A 13,527-nucleotide genomic window follows, 5' to 3' on the forward strand; every position below is an offset into this window, starting at 1 on the left:
ACTCAGCTGCCCATTCCTGTTGTTTTGCTGCTGTAAACATTGCAACACATGGATTGTGCAGGGTAGAAGTGAACTGTATTATTACTTATTAACTTTTGCTTGCAATTCTCTTGTCTAATATTTATTATGCCCTCTGTTCATATTTGTTGGTGTTTTTTAAAGTCTGATGGTTAAATGTAGCAGTTTTTTAAGGAAAATATACTAAATGGAAGAGCAGTATTCATAGGCTTATACCTGTGAATAATTCTGATTAAAGCTAATTACAACCTTCTGAGTCATTTCATGATTCAGCATTAATATGATTAAGGATGCACCAAAAAGTAACAATCAAAGTTATTTGTTGATGAGTTTTAGGTGGTCTGGTAATTCAAGTTGGCCTAGTCTGTTATATGTTGAGTGTCATCTTACAAATACAGCAGTGGCTCCAAAAAATTGGAAAAGAACCTACCTAAAAATCACAGCCATTTAATAGTAAAAGTGCTGATTTTTTTTAAATGACTATTGGAAATTCCAAACAGGGAAAGCTCTCACAAGAAAAAGAAAGAAAGAAAGAAAGAAAGAATGAAAAGAAAAGATAATCACATTCAGCGGAGAGGCTTACAGCAACTTATTTACTAGCTGGACTAATTGCTCAAAAAAGGAAAAGTCACACCATTGGTGAGAATCTCATTAGGCCAGCATGTAAAATTACAGTGAGTAAAACGACAAGATAAGATGCAGTATAAGAAGTTGACAAGGTTCCACTTTCAACAGTATAGATCAACATAGTGATGACATGTCACATGATGTGGAAGAGGATTGGAATATGCTACCCCAAAATATGCCACTTTGGCATATGAATTATTTTGAGCCGAAGGCATTTGAGAATTAGCAGATGCAAAGAGAACCTTCCTGGGGCTTTCCCTATCTGACTAAAAGCAGAAATGCCTGAGAAATGAGAACTGCCATAAATCTCCTCTCCCAGGGACATTTTATGACCATGAAGAAAACAGAAAGTTGGCACCAAGATGGACCTGCACAAACCAACCTTACTAAATTAACCCTTATCTTCCATTACTTTCCCCATATGTCTATGATCCCACAGAGGGCAGCCCCTAGAAGCTTAAAACTCTTTTCCTGCTGGTGTGGTGGCTATACCTGTAGTCACAGCTACTCAGGACTGAGGTGGGAGGATTGCTTGAAGCCAGGAGTTCCGGGCCAACCTGGGCAACATAGCAAGACCCCATCTCTCTTAAAAAAATGTCCTTTGTCTTGTCACTTTTCCACAATTTATTGCTCTTTGTTGAAGATGGTATATAAGCTCTCAGATCTATCTGCTTATTTGGCCCTTCACTTCTTTTCCAGGAAGGCCCTTATATCTAAAGATTAAGATCAAATAAAATTTGTATGTCTTTTCTCCTGTTAATCTGTCTTTCATCAGTCTAATCTTCAGTGCCCCAGACAATGAACCTAAAGGAGCAGAGGAAAAAGTTTATATTCCTTTCCTGTGATGCTGAGGAATTTTGCGTAATGAACTGGAAAACAATAGCTTCCTTATTCAGGTTGATGAGTCAACAGACGTTACCAATAAATATCACTGGGTAGCACTGGGAAGATTTGTAAGTAATGATGAATCTCAAGAAACCTTCCTGCTGTAAAAATTCACCTCAAGGCCAAGATACATTTAATGTTCTGTCTTCCTACCTGGAAACAAAAGCTCTGTCTTGGAGGAACCATGCTCACAATCTGGACCACAGGGTCCCACGCATGGATGGTTCCATAAGAATTTTCACCTCTTGGCCGGGTGTAGTGGCTCACGTCTATAATCCTAGCACTTTGGGAGGCCAAGGCGGGCAGATCACCTAAGTCAGGAGTTTGAAACCAGCCTGACCAACATGGTGAAAACCTGTCTTTACTAAAAATACAAAAATTAGCTGGGCGTGGTGACGGGCGCCTGTAATCTCAGCCACTCTGGAGGCTAAGGAAGGAGAATCACTTGAACCTGGGAAGCAGAAGGTGCAGTGAGATGAGATTACACCACTGCACTCCAGCCTGGGTGACAGAGCAAGACTCCATCTCAAAAAAAAAAAAAAAAAAAAAAAAAGAATTTTCACCTCTTGTAAAGAAAGAAAATTCTGACAAAGTCACAACACACTACTTTCTTTATAGAAAGGTATTGAAGTAAAAAACTCTTGGAGGTGAAGTGACCAAAGTTCTGAGTGATTCTCAAACATGAGAAACTACATTTTAAAAAGCCCAGTTCACTTGAGTACACTTTAAAAACTAAGAAAACCTGGACAAAGGTACATGATTCTCCCAGTACAGAGAAACCAGGTGGCTTAACAAAGGAAGAGTTCTCAGAGTTTGAGCTGAAAGGTGACTTGCAGGAGGACTTTCAAGAAAATGGAAAGCCAGATTTTTCTTAGTGCTTTGAAGATAAAGAATGTCAGCAGAAACTAGCCTACTTAGCCAATACTTTATCACATAAACTAGTTGAACAAGTAGCTTGCAGGCCCCAGGAGAAAACGTGTTGACTCCAAGTAATGAGATTCTTGGATTTAAAAGGAAACTGAATTTTTGAAAAAATCATGCTGAAAAAATCTTAAAATGCTTCCAATGTCGTTTGGCCCTATGAGCAAGGAAAGACATCAGTAAGTCTCACATCTTATTGAAAACCTTCTGGAAGAACTTCAGGACAAAATGAAAGGGCGTTTTCTCTCCCTTTCAACACCAATGACCGGCCGAGGGACCTTTCCTTTAAACCTACTCAGCTTGAGAACTTGACTTTGAGAGGAGAGAAAGAACTTTGTAAACTGCAGTCTGATAGTACATTCAAGATGAGATTCACTGATCTCTCCCTAGGCGAGTTCTGGATTTCTGTGAAAGAAGAGTATCCTGCTATTCGTATGCCTAAAATGAAAATTTTGTTACAATGTTCAATTTCTTACTTATGTAAGCAAACTTTTTCCAGTATAACAAGCATGAAGAACACAGACAGAAATTCTCATTTCCATTGAAAAGGAAATCTGCAGGTGCTTAGTCCAAATTCATCCCAGGATCCAGTATTTGTGCTACCAAAAATAAGCACAGGTATCCACTTAAAGAGGCAAATTTTACTGTTTATTGTTAATTTCAAAAGTAATATTTTACGCCTAAACAGGCCTATAAAAAAGATCAAGAAACAATAATTTTGTAGGTGGCAGACTAGCCTGACTAACATGGTGAAACCCTGTCTGTGCTAAAAATACAAAATTAGCCGGGCATAGTGGCGCATGCCTGTAACCCCAGCTACTCGGGAGGCTGAGGCAGGAGAATTGCTTGAACCCAGCAGGCGGAGGTTGCAGTGAGCCGAGATCGCGCCACTGCACTCCAGCCTGAGAAACAAGAGCCAAACTCCGTCTCTAAATAGATAAATAAAATAAAATAAAAAATTAAATCCCAATTTTGGCTTAAGCCAGTTACTTATTTTGTTTCAAAATTTTATGGAAAGGAAAGATTCATCTCAAGAAAGGAAAGCTAAATATAGCGGTTTTGTAAAAAGGAAGTTTGGCTAAAAGGGAATTGTTTGTTTTAAATGGAAGGAGGAACTACTCTTGCACATGTCCATGTAACCCTTTTATTCGTAGGCATTTTTATTAAGACTTTCAGGCCCACTTGGATAAAGTTTTTAAAAATCAAATATAGAATTTAAAAGAAAGAAAAACGTATTTCTCTTATCTATACCACTGATACCCTTTAACATCCTTAATATCCTTTGTGAGGAAGGGGAACTATACAGTCAAACAGAGCCATGGTTCCCAGCCCACGGCATTGCCAAGGAGGGTTTGGGCTCCCAATGAAGGGATCCTTTAGCCACCAGGGGGCAGCACCAGGACACTTATTTCTCAGAGAATAAACAGAAAGAAGGAAAAAGTTACCTTATTCAACAAGTATCTATTGGATATCGTATCGTATGTGCCAGACACTTAAGGAATTTACGTTTACTGGGGCAATGGAATGGTGATAACGGGTATCAAAAGCAAAGTTGACTACCTCCAATTTTACGAATACCTCATTAGCATTACCTCTTCCAAACACCCATGTTGACCTTTCAACAAACATATTTTTCACTTCTTTCTCATTTCTAGGCCCTCTTCCTTTTATGAATCCCACTTTTGGATGGATAATAGTTCAGGTGAGCCTCTGATCATTTCCTAAGTGGAACAAAAAATTGTCACTACTGGCCACTCCTCTCTCAAAATTATAGACACTATGTCAGACTTTTTTCCTACCAATGTCATTATGGAAATTTCATTTTTCCTTCTTTTTTTTTCTCTTGGCCTGAAAAACCTAAATTATTTATCATCTGGTCCTTTACAGAAAAAGTTTGTCAACCCCTTGATCTACCCCACCATCTTCTCTTCTTTGCACAACAAAAGATTCCAGGCCTTGTGTCTGCTTCTTCAACCTCCTGGCCTCTTTTCTCTTCCTCAGACAGTGTTTCCCTTCCTCGGGACTTTTATCCTTGCTGCATCCTTTAACTGCAATGCCTTTAGAGGGTCATTCCTATCCCTTAAATCTCATCTCCAACACCACTATCTAGAGTAAATATCCCCTTCTCTAGTTACTATGTCATGAAATCACCCCTTTATTCCCTTCATAATTATCTCACTTATTGTCTATTTCCTTCACCAGAATGGAAGCTCCATGAGCTCAGGCACCTGACTGTCTTTTTCAACACTGACTAGTACATAACAGGTGCTCAATATTTTTTTTAATTGTGGTAAAATATACATAACAAAAGTTACCATTTTAAATATATAATTCAGCGGCGTTACATACATTCAAATTGTTGTGCAACCATCACCACCATCCATCTCCGGAACTTTTTATCTTCCCAAGCTAAGGCTCTTGGCCCATTAAACAATAACTTCTAATTGCATCCTTCCCTATCCACCGTGGTGACCATCATTCTGCACTCAATGAATTTGGCTACTTTATGTCCCCCACATAAGTGGAATCATACAATAGGTGTCCTTTTGTGACTGGCTTATTTTCCTTAGCATAATATCTTCAGGGTTTATCCATGTTATAGCATGTAACTGACTTTCTCTCCTCTTTTATTTATTTATTTTTTTTTTGAGATGGATCCTGGCTCTGTCGCCCAGGCTGGAGTGCAGTGGCACGATCTCAGCTCACTGCAACCTCCGCCTCCCGGGTTTAAGCGATTCTCCTGCCTCAGCCTCCTGAGTAGCTGGGATTGTAGGTGCCTGCCACGATGCCCACCTAATTTTTGTATTTTTAGTAGACACAGGGTTTCACCATGTTGGCCAGGTTGGTCTTGAACACGTGACCTCAGGTGATCCGCCCGCCTTGGCCTCCCAAAGTGCTTTCCTCTTTAAGACTGATTAATATTCCTTTTTATGTACATACCACATTTTGTTTATCCACTCATCTGTTGATGGACACTGTAAGGCTTTCTTAGTATACACCTATAATCCCAGCTACTTGGGAGGCTAAGACAGGAGAATCGCTTGAACCCAGAAGGCAGAGGTTGCAGTGAGCTGAGATCACACTACTGCACTCCAGCCCGGGCGACAGTGCAAGACTCCGTCTCAAAAAATAATAATAATAATGATAAGAATAAGAATAATCTTGGGGCAGGGTTCGGTGGCTCATGCCTGTAATCCCAGCACTTTGGGAGGCCAAGGAGGGCGGATCATTTGAGGTCAGGAGTTCGAGACCAGCGTGGCCAACATGGTGAAACTCTGTCTCTACTAAAAATGCAAAAATTAGCTGGGCATAGTGGCGCATGCCTGTAATCCCAGCTACTCGGGAGGCTGAGGCAGGAGAATCACTTGAACCTGAAAGGTGGAGGTTGCAGTGAGCTAAGATCATGCCACTGCACTCCAGCCTAGGCAATAGAGCGAGACTCTTGTCTCAAAAAAAAAAAAAATCTTGGCCAGGTGCAGTGGCTCACACCTGTAATCTCACTTTGGGATTAGCACTTTGGGAGGCTGACCTAGGAGGCTTGTGTGAGCCCAGGAGTTTGAGACCAGCCTGGGCAACATAGTGGGACCCTATCTCTACAAAAAAAAAAAAAAAAAAAAGCTTTTTTTAATTAGCCAGTGTTCTACAAGGGTGTACCAACAACAATAAACAGAAAATAAAGAATACATAAAATAAATAAATAAATAAATAAATTAGCTGGGTGCAGTGGCACGTACCTGTGGTCCCAACTACTCGGGAGACTGAGGAGGGAGGATTGCCTGAGCCCAAGAGATGGAGGCTCCAGTGAACCATGACGACACCACTGCACTCTGGCCTAGGCGAAGGAGTAAGACCCTGTTTCAAAATAATAATAATAACAAATATCTTATCAATTGTCAACATTCCCTGGGGCTTTTAAATGCCATTTGGCTTAACTGAGTTTTACAATTACAATCAATGTTCAGTTAGTATGTGCTTAATTTCTTAATTTTCACGCCTGTAATCCCAGCACTTTGGGAGGCCGAGGTGGGCGGATCATTTGAGGTCAGGAGTTCGAGACCAGCCTGGCCAACATGGTGAAACTCTGTCTCTACTACAAATGCAAAATACCTAATCACTAGCAAAACAAAGGGAGTAATAACAAATACCAGGTACATTACATATCTTAATGAGAGAGTCTTTAAAAGCATTTGGGTGGACAGCTTTTTTTTTTTAACTTTGAAATTATGGAGTATATCAAATATACATATTTAATATAATACATCAAATCCCCATATAATCATCACCCAGCTTAACAACTATCAGCTCATTGTGAAGCAAATCACATCATGTTGTCTGTATTTCAAATGCCTTCCTGACAGATTAGTAAATGGTTTGAATGTCTTAGCATTTTATGAAGAAGATTTTTTCAGCTGAATTTGGTATCAGATTCATATCTGCAAATCTGTCATATAATATGGTAGAAAGCATTTCATTAATACAAATTTCAAATTGAATATTTTAGAAGGATTTTTACATGCCTGATTATTTCAAGAATGCAAATTTTGAAGGAAAATATTTGTCAACAATTAGTCACTAACAAAGATAAAAATTGTTGGACTACAAGGTGACTATACTTCTTTCAGTAACTGGTGGGGGCTCAGAGACTACGTCCATGGTTCTCCACTTGGTGAAAGAGTCACAGGGAACTCAGTTTGCTTGTTTGTTTTTGAGACAGAGTCTCCTTCTGTCACCCAGGCTGGAGCGCAGCGGCTTTCTGGGCTCAAACGAATCTCCCACCTCAGCCTCCTGAGTAGCTGGCACTACAGGTGCACACCACACATGGCTAATCTTTGGATTTTTTTTTGTAGAGATGGGGTTTCACCATGTTGCCTGGGCTGGTCTCGAACTCCCAGGCTTAAGCAATCTTCCTGCCTCAGCCTCCCAAAGTGCTGGGATTACAGGCATGAGCCACCATGCCAGGCCCGCAAAGAACTTGTTTAAAATGTAGGTTCCGGGGCCTCATTTTTGGAGATTTCAGGTTAGGTCTGGGCTGAGGTCCAGAAACATGCACTTCTAGTAAGTGCCGACGGTGATTCTGATGGAGGTGGTCTGAGACCCCATTAAGGGCAACACCGGCTGAAAACCCTTTTGCTAAGTTTGGCAGTAATTTGCTCCCTGGCTTTGGCCATTTAAAATTTGGCCTTTTAGTATTCTCTTCAGTGAAGATTTTCATGTACCAACCAGATAAATATACCATAACCCAGCACATCCTTTCTTTTCATTCTCTGCTTTGAATGATGCACACTCTTCCCACAGCTTTCATGATCATATATTGTCTCACTTGTGAGTATGATTCGTTTTCATGGTCTTTGTAAATTCTGATTTCTTTGTCGGTTTCCAGGAGCAACGAACGGTATCATTAAAATCAGATGGCATTGGCCTGAGCAGTTTATAACACAGTGAATATTTAATACTGCTGAGGATGAGGAAAAATGTAAGAAAAGATTATCCATTTTGGTAATAGTCATTTCTTTTGCATCAGCTTGTTTACTGTTGGAACACAAAAACAATTTGCCTGAATCTTCTTAATTTAAAAACAGGTGGCTCTCGCCTGTAATCCCAGCACTTTGGGAGGCCAAGGCAGGCGGATCATGAGGTCAGGAGATGGAGACCACCTGGCTAACACAGTGAAACCCTGTCTCTACTAAAAATATAAAAAATTAGCCGGGTGTGGTGGCCCACACCTGTAATCCCAGCTGCTCAGGAGGCTGAGGCAGGAGAATCCCTTGAACCCGGGAGGCAGAGGTTGCAGTGAGCTGAGATTGTCCCACTGCACTCCAGCCTGGGTGACAGAGCAAGACTTCATCTCAAAACAAAAGCAAAAACAAAAACAAAAGCAAACAAAAAAAAAAACCCCAGAACCTAAATCAGCAATGCTTTTTATTAATTAACAGCAACTAATAGCAATCAACAGCAATCTTCTTAGAAAATAATTTTATGCTACCAATTAAAGTTCCAATTTCACAGCAATAGAGCTAAAGCTAAAGGGAAAACCTCAGGAATAAGTGGCCTGAACATGAGGAAAATGTAACAGAAGAAAGCAAAGAATAAGAGGAAACTGGATCTGAGTTATTTATCGAAGCACATTAAAGAACAACCATAGGCCGGACGCGGTGGCTCACGCCTGCAGTCCCAACACTTCCAGAGGCCGAGGCAGGTGGATCACCTAAGGTCAGGAGTTCCAGACCTGCCTGGCCAACATGGCGAAACCCCGTCTCTACTAAAAATACAAAAGTTAGCCGGGCATGGTGACAAGCACCTATAGTCCCAGCTACTCAGTAGGCTGAGGCAGGAGAATTGTTTGAACCCAGGAGGCGGAGGTTGCAGTGAGCCGAGATCGTGGCATTGCACTCCAGCCTGGGTGACAAGAGAGAGAGACTGTGTCTCAAAAAAAAAAAAAAAAAAAAAGCCATAAATTTAAGAAGCTCAGAATTGGCTTCTTTGCCAAAATATGCCACTTTGCTAAAGCATTATTTTAAACTGAAGGCAACTGTGAAATAGCAGGTGCAGGAAACACTCTCTGTCCTCCCCTTTTCTACCTAAAAGCAGGGCACAAGTTTCCCTTTGTGAAAGTATCCCCCACTCTTGTACCAGGAAGGGAAAAACAGCCTTTATCTCTGGAGATGGAGGTGCACCGGGATGCGGCTGCGGGAATTAACCTTATCTTCCCATGAGTTTCCCCCATATTTTACCTTCCCAGAATTTGCCACCCTAGAAGCTCCACTGCCCTCTCCTTGGTCTTATCACTTCTCTACGTTTTGTTGCCCTTTTTAAGATGGTATTTAAGTGCCCCGAGTTTAACCACTTCTTTGGGTCTTTACTTCGTATGAACGCGTTTGAGCACATAAAAAACAATTAAAATATTAACATCAAATACGTTTGTATGCCTTTGTCTTTTGCCAGTTTAATTCACAGGCTCCAGTCTCTGAGCTTAAGAGAACACAGGAAAGTTTTTCCTCCCCTACAATATTATTTGGGAACTTAATCCACTGGGCATTTGCTCACAGCCTTCCCTCCCTCCCTCCCTTCCGTTCCGTTCCCTCCCTTCCTCCCTCCCTCCTTCCTTCCTTCTCTCCCTCTTTTCCTTCTTTCCTTCCTTCCTTTCCTTCCTTCCCTCCTTTCTTTTCCCTCTCGTCTCCTCTCCTCTACTTTTCTCTTCTCTTTTTTCTTTCCTTTTTTTTCCCAAGATCTTGCTGTTTCCCCCAGGCTGCAGTGCAGTGCAATCAGAGTTCACTGCAGCTTCAATCTCCCTGGCTTAAGCAATCCTTCTGCCTCAGCCTCCCGAGTAGCTGGGACTACACATACATGTCACCATGCCCAGCTAATTTTTTTTTTAATTTTTTTGTAGAGATGGGGTCCCACTATGTTGCTCAGGCTAGTCTCAAACTCCTGAGCTCAAACAATCCTCCTGCCTCGGCCTCTCAAAATGCTGGGATTACAGGCGTGAGCTATTGCCCCCAACCACAGTTTTCTTTTAACTATGAAGGGATACTGGCGTAGGAGAAAGAACTTTGAAGTTAGACAAACCTGGATTGAAATCTCGAACCTATTCGTTAGTGCAAGTTATTTAAATCTGTGCCTCAATTTCTGCATCTATAAAACAAAGATGAGACCTATTTAATCTAACAGCTACTGAAGGTTAAATAAAATGAAACATGTAAAATACTTAGCACAAAGTAGAAGATTGGTAACATTTAGTCCCTGAATTCTGATGTGTATCTCTGTGGCTAAGATTGCTAGAAAGAGATGCATTTAGAAAGCTGGATGGATAAAATGTAAGTCCCGCGTTTTTCTCTTTTCTTTTAGGTAGGGCTGCCATAGCTATATGCAGGGGTCCCATCGTGCTAGCTGGCAGGCTTTGCACAAGATTTTGCAGCTGAAAGAGGAATTTGAGAAAAATATAAGATCCCAATGAGTATAAAATAAAAGCACAGAAGGACGCAATTACCATTGTGGATATTGCCAAATGATTCACAGGGCAGAAAGTGGGAAGGGAAGGAGCAGAATCTGCCTGATTCTTAATACGTAGCAAGAGCTTCTACCCAATAATTCTGCTTTAAGGGGCATCTGTTAAGGAAATAATCCTAAATACATAAAAACAAGCACATAGGTGGTCATGGGATATTATTTAGCCATTATAAATAACACAACTTAGTATATACATTATCAACTCAATTATGTTTTCTGAAAAGGATACAGATGAACAAAGACTAGAAAGAGATACAAAACAGTACTATAAGTACTTAATTTTTGTATGGTGAATTATGACTGTGGAATTTCAATATTATTTAGTTCCTATTTTGAAAATTTCTACCCTTAACAATGTCATTTTTATAATCTCTCTACCCCCAAAAAAACCCACAACAAAAAAATGATCACCATAACACAAAAGCTTTTCAAAAAATAAATGCATGGAAATTATCCGTATTGATTTTAAAAAGAGATCCAATCACTTCAGGTTTCAGATTTGTAGGTGGCAAGATGAAAATTTCTTTCTTTTTTTTTTTTGAGACAGAGTTTCGCTCTTGTCTCCCAGGCTGGAGAGCAATGGCACGATCTTGGCTCACTGCAACCTCCACCTCCTGGGTTCAAGCGATTCTCCTGCCGCAGCCTCCCCAGTAGCCAGGATTACAGGCATACACCACCACGCCCCGCTAATTTTTGTATTTTTAGTACAGACAGGGTTTCACCATGTTGGCCAGGATGGTCTTGAACTCCTGACCTCAGGTAATCCACTCGCCTCGGCCTCCCAAAGTGCTGGGATTACAGGTGTGAGCTACCGCGCCTGGCCAGAAATTTCTTTATGCAAATTAAAGGGCCTGAAATTTGTGTTTCCTATAGGGTGGAAGGCCTCCATGGCTCCACATGGAAGAAGACTGCAGAGGGATCGCAAAAGAGAGTCAACATCTTTTTTTTTTTTGAGACAGTCGCTCTGTGGCCCAAGCTGGAGTGCAGTGGCATGATCTTGGCTCACCGCAACCTCCGTCTCCTGGGTTCAAGTGATTCTCATACCTCAGCCTCCCAAGAGCTGGGAATACAGGCATGTGCCGCCATGGCTGGCTAATTCTTGTATTTTTAGTAGAGATGGGGTTTCGCCATGTTGGCCAGGCTGGTCTTGAACTCCTAGGCTCAAGGGATCCACCTTCCTTGGCCTCCCAAAGTACTGGGATTACAGGCGTGAGCCACCGCACCCAGCCATACTTTCAATAGTAGGTTTAAATCTATTGTATCGAGCAAAAAAAGTTCTCAACTACAGCCTTGACAGTTCGTACTTGACAGGTGTGGTGGCTCACACCTGTAATCCCAGCACTTTGGGAAGCTGAAGAGGGAGGATGGATTGAGGCCAGGAGTTTGAGACCTGCCTGGGTAACATAGTGAAGCCCCCATCTCAACATAAAATTAAAAAATTCTCCAGGTGTGGTGGCCTGTGCCTGTAGTGCTAGCTACTTGGAAGGCTAAGGCAAAAGATTGCTTGAGCCCAGGAGGTGGGGGCTGCAGTGAGCTATGATTGCGCCACTGCATTCCAGCTTGGGCATCAGAGACAGACCCTGTCTGTAACAAATAAAAATATAAAATATAAAAATTCTGTACCTTACAGCATGGTAGAGAAAACCATGGCTTGGACTTTGAGGACTATTGCTTGTTTTTTGGGACAGAGTCTCACTCTGTCACCCAGACTAGAGTGCAGTGGCACGCTCATGGCTCAGTGTAGCCTCAACCTCCTGGGCTCAAGTGATCTTCCCACCTCAACCTCCTGAGTAGGTGGGACTACAGCTGCGAGCTACCATTCCTGGCTAATTTTATTGTATTTTTTGTGGAAACAGAGTTTTGCCATGTTGCCCAGACTGGTCTCGAACTCCTGGGCTCAAGCAGTCTGCCTGAGTCAGCCTCCTAAAGTGGTCGATTACAGGCATGAGCCACCGCGTCTGGCCCTATTGTTACTAATACTCCACATTACCATAAAAAGACTTTGATATGACTATTAGAGAATGTTTGATTCTTAAACAGGACTATGTTCATATGATTGATCATTACGGATTTAAATCTGAAAACTAAAATGACTTCTCATTCCTTGGGCCTGGCAGGAGTTTAAAAGTGTTTCTATAGTAAATGCTTTTGTCCTTCAAAGGCCTCTACTAGGAATCTATCAGTGTATTTCCTATGACTGAGACAATGTATTTTCCTCTTGGTGACATTTCCACCACTAATAGGATTTTCCATGGCCCACTCCACAGGGACATTTTTCTCGTGGAGTCCCATTGCGCCTCTTGGTCAGGATTTTAAATGGCTCCCGACTCTGGGGCCTTCATGTGATCTGCAGGAAATAAGCAACACTGGGCCTGACAAACTCAGGAATGTAGGCTGATCCCAAAATATCGATGACCCCTTCTTCATGCCTGCCTTTTCAGGAGCTAGTCATCTCTTCTTTGTCTTTCTTGATTTCTAGGTGAGATTCGGTTAATGCACTGTCTTTTTAATTACAGGTGAACATATTAGATTTTGTAAGGTCCCACTAAGTCCTCCCTCCCAACCTGAGGTTTTCTGCGCCCTCTTTTTCTGGAAGACTCCACAGCACAGCCACCTCTATAGTCATCTTCACTATCTATTTACCTTTTAAAATACTTAATGGAGACTAGGGGCTCAAGACGCATGTATTGGCCAGGCTCGGTGGTGGCTCATGCTAGGTCCGGAATTGGTGGGTTCTTGGTCTCACTGACTTCAAGAATAAAGCCACGGACCCTCTCTGTGAGTGTTACAGCTCTTAAGGTGGCACGTCTGGAGTTTGTTCCGTCTGACGTTCGGATGTGTTCGGAGTTTCTTTTTTCTGGTGGGTTCGTGGTCTCGCTAGCTCAGGTGTGAAGCTACATACCTTCGCAGTGAGTGTGACAGCTCTTAAGGAAAGCGCGTCTGGAATTGTTAGCTCCTCCCGGTGGGTTCGTGGTCTCGCTGGCTTCAGCAGTGAAGCGGCAGACCTTCGGGGTGAGTGTTACAGCTCATAAAAGCAGTGTGGACCCAAAGAGCGAAAGAACAAAGCTT

The 13,527-nt window shown here is 41.9% G+C and overlaps 1 protein-coding gene across 1 annotated transcript in view; it reads left to right on the forward strand.

Annotated features, from left to right (window-relative positions):
* Nucleotides 1–13,527, forward strand: part of CDKN2AIP (CDKN2A interacting protein) — a 58,942-nt gene that overhangs the window by 24,875 nt on the left and 20,540 nt on the right. The gene's annotated exons all lie outside the window — the stretch shown is intronic.

Source organism: Gorilla gorilla, chromosome 3, assembly GCF_029281585.2.
Source record: "Gorilla gorilla gorilla isolate KB3781 chromosome 3, NHGRI_mGorGor1-v2.1_pri, whole genome shotgun sequence".
In the NCBI taxonomy this organism is placed as follows: domain Eukaryota; kingdom Metazoa; phylum Chordata; class Mammalia; order Primates; family Hominidae; genus Gorilla; species Gorilla gorilla.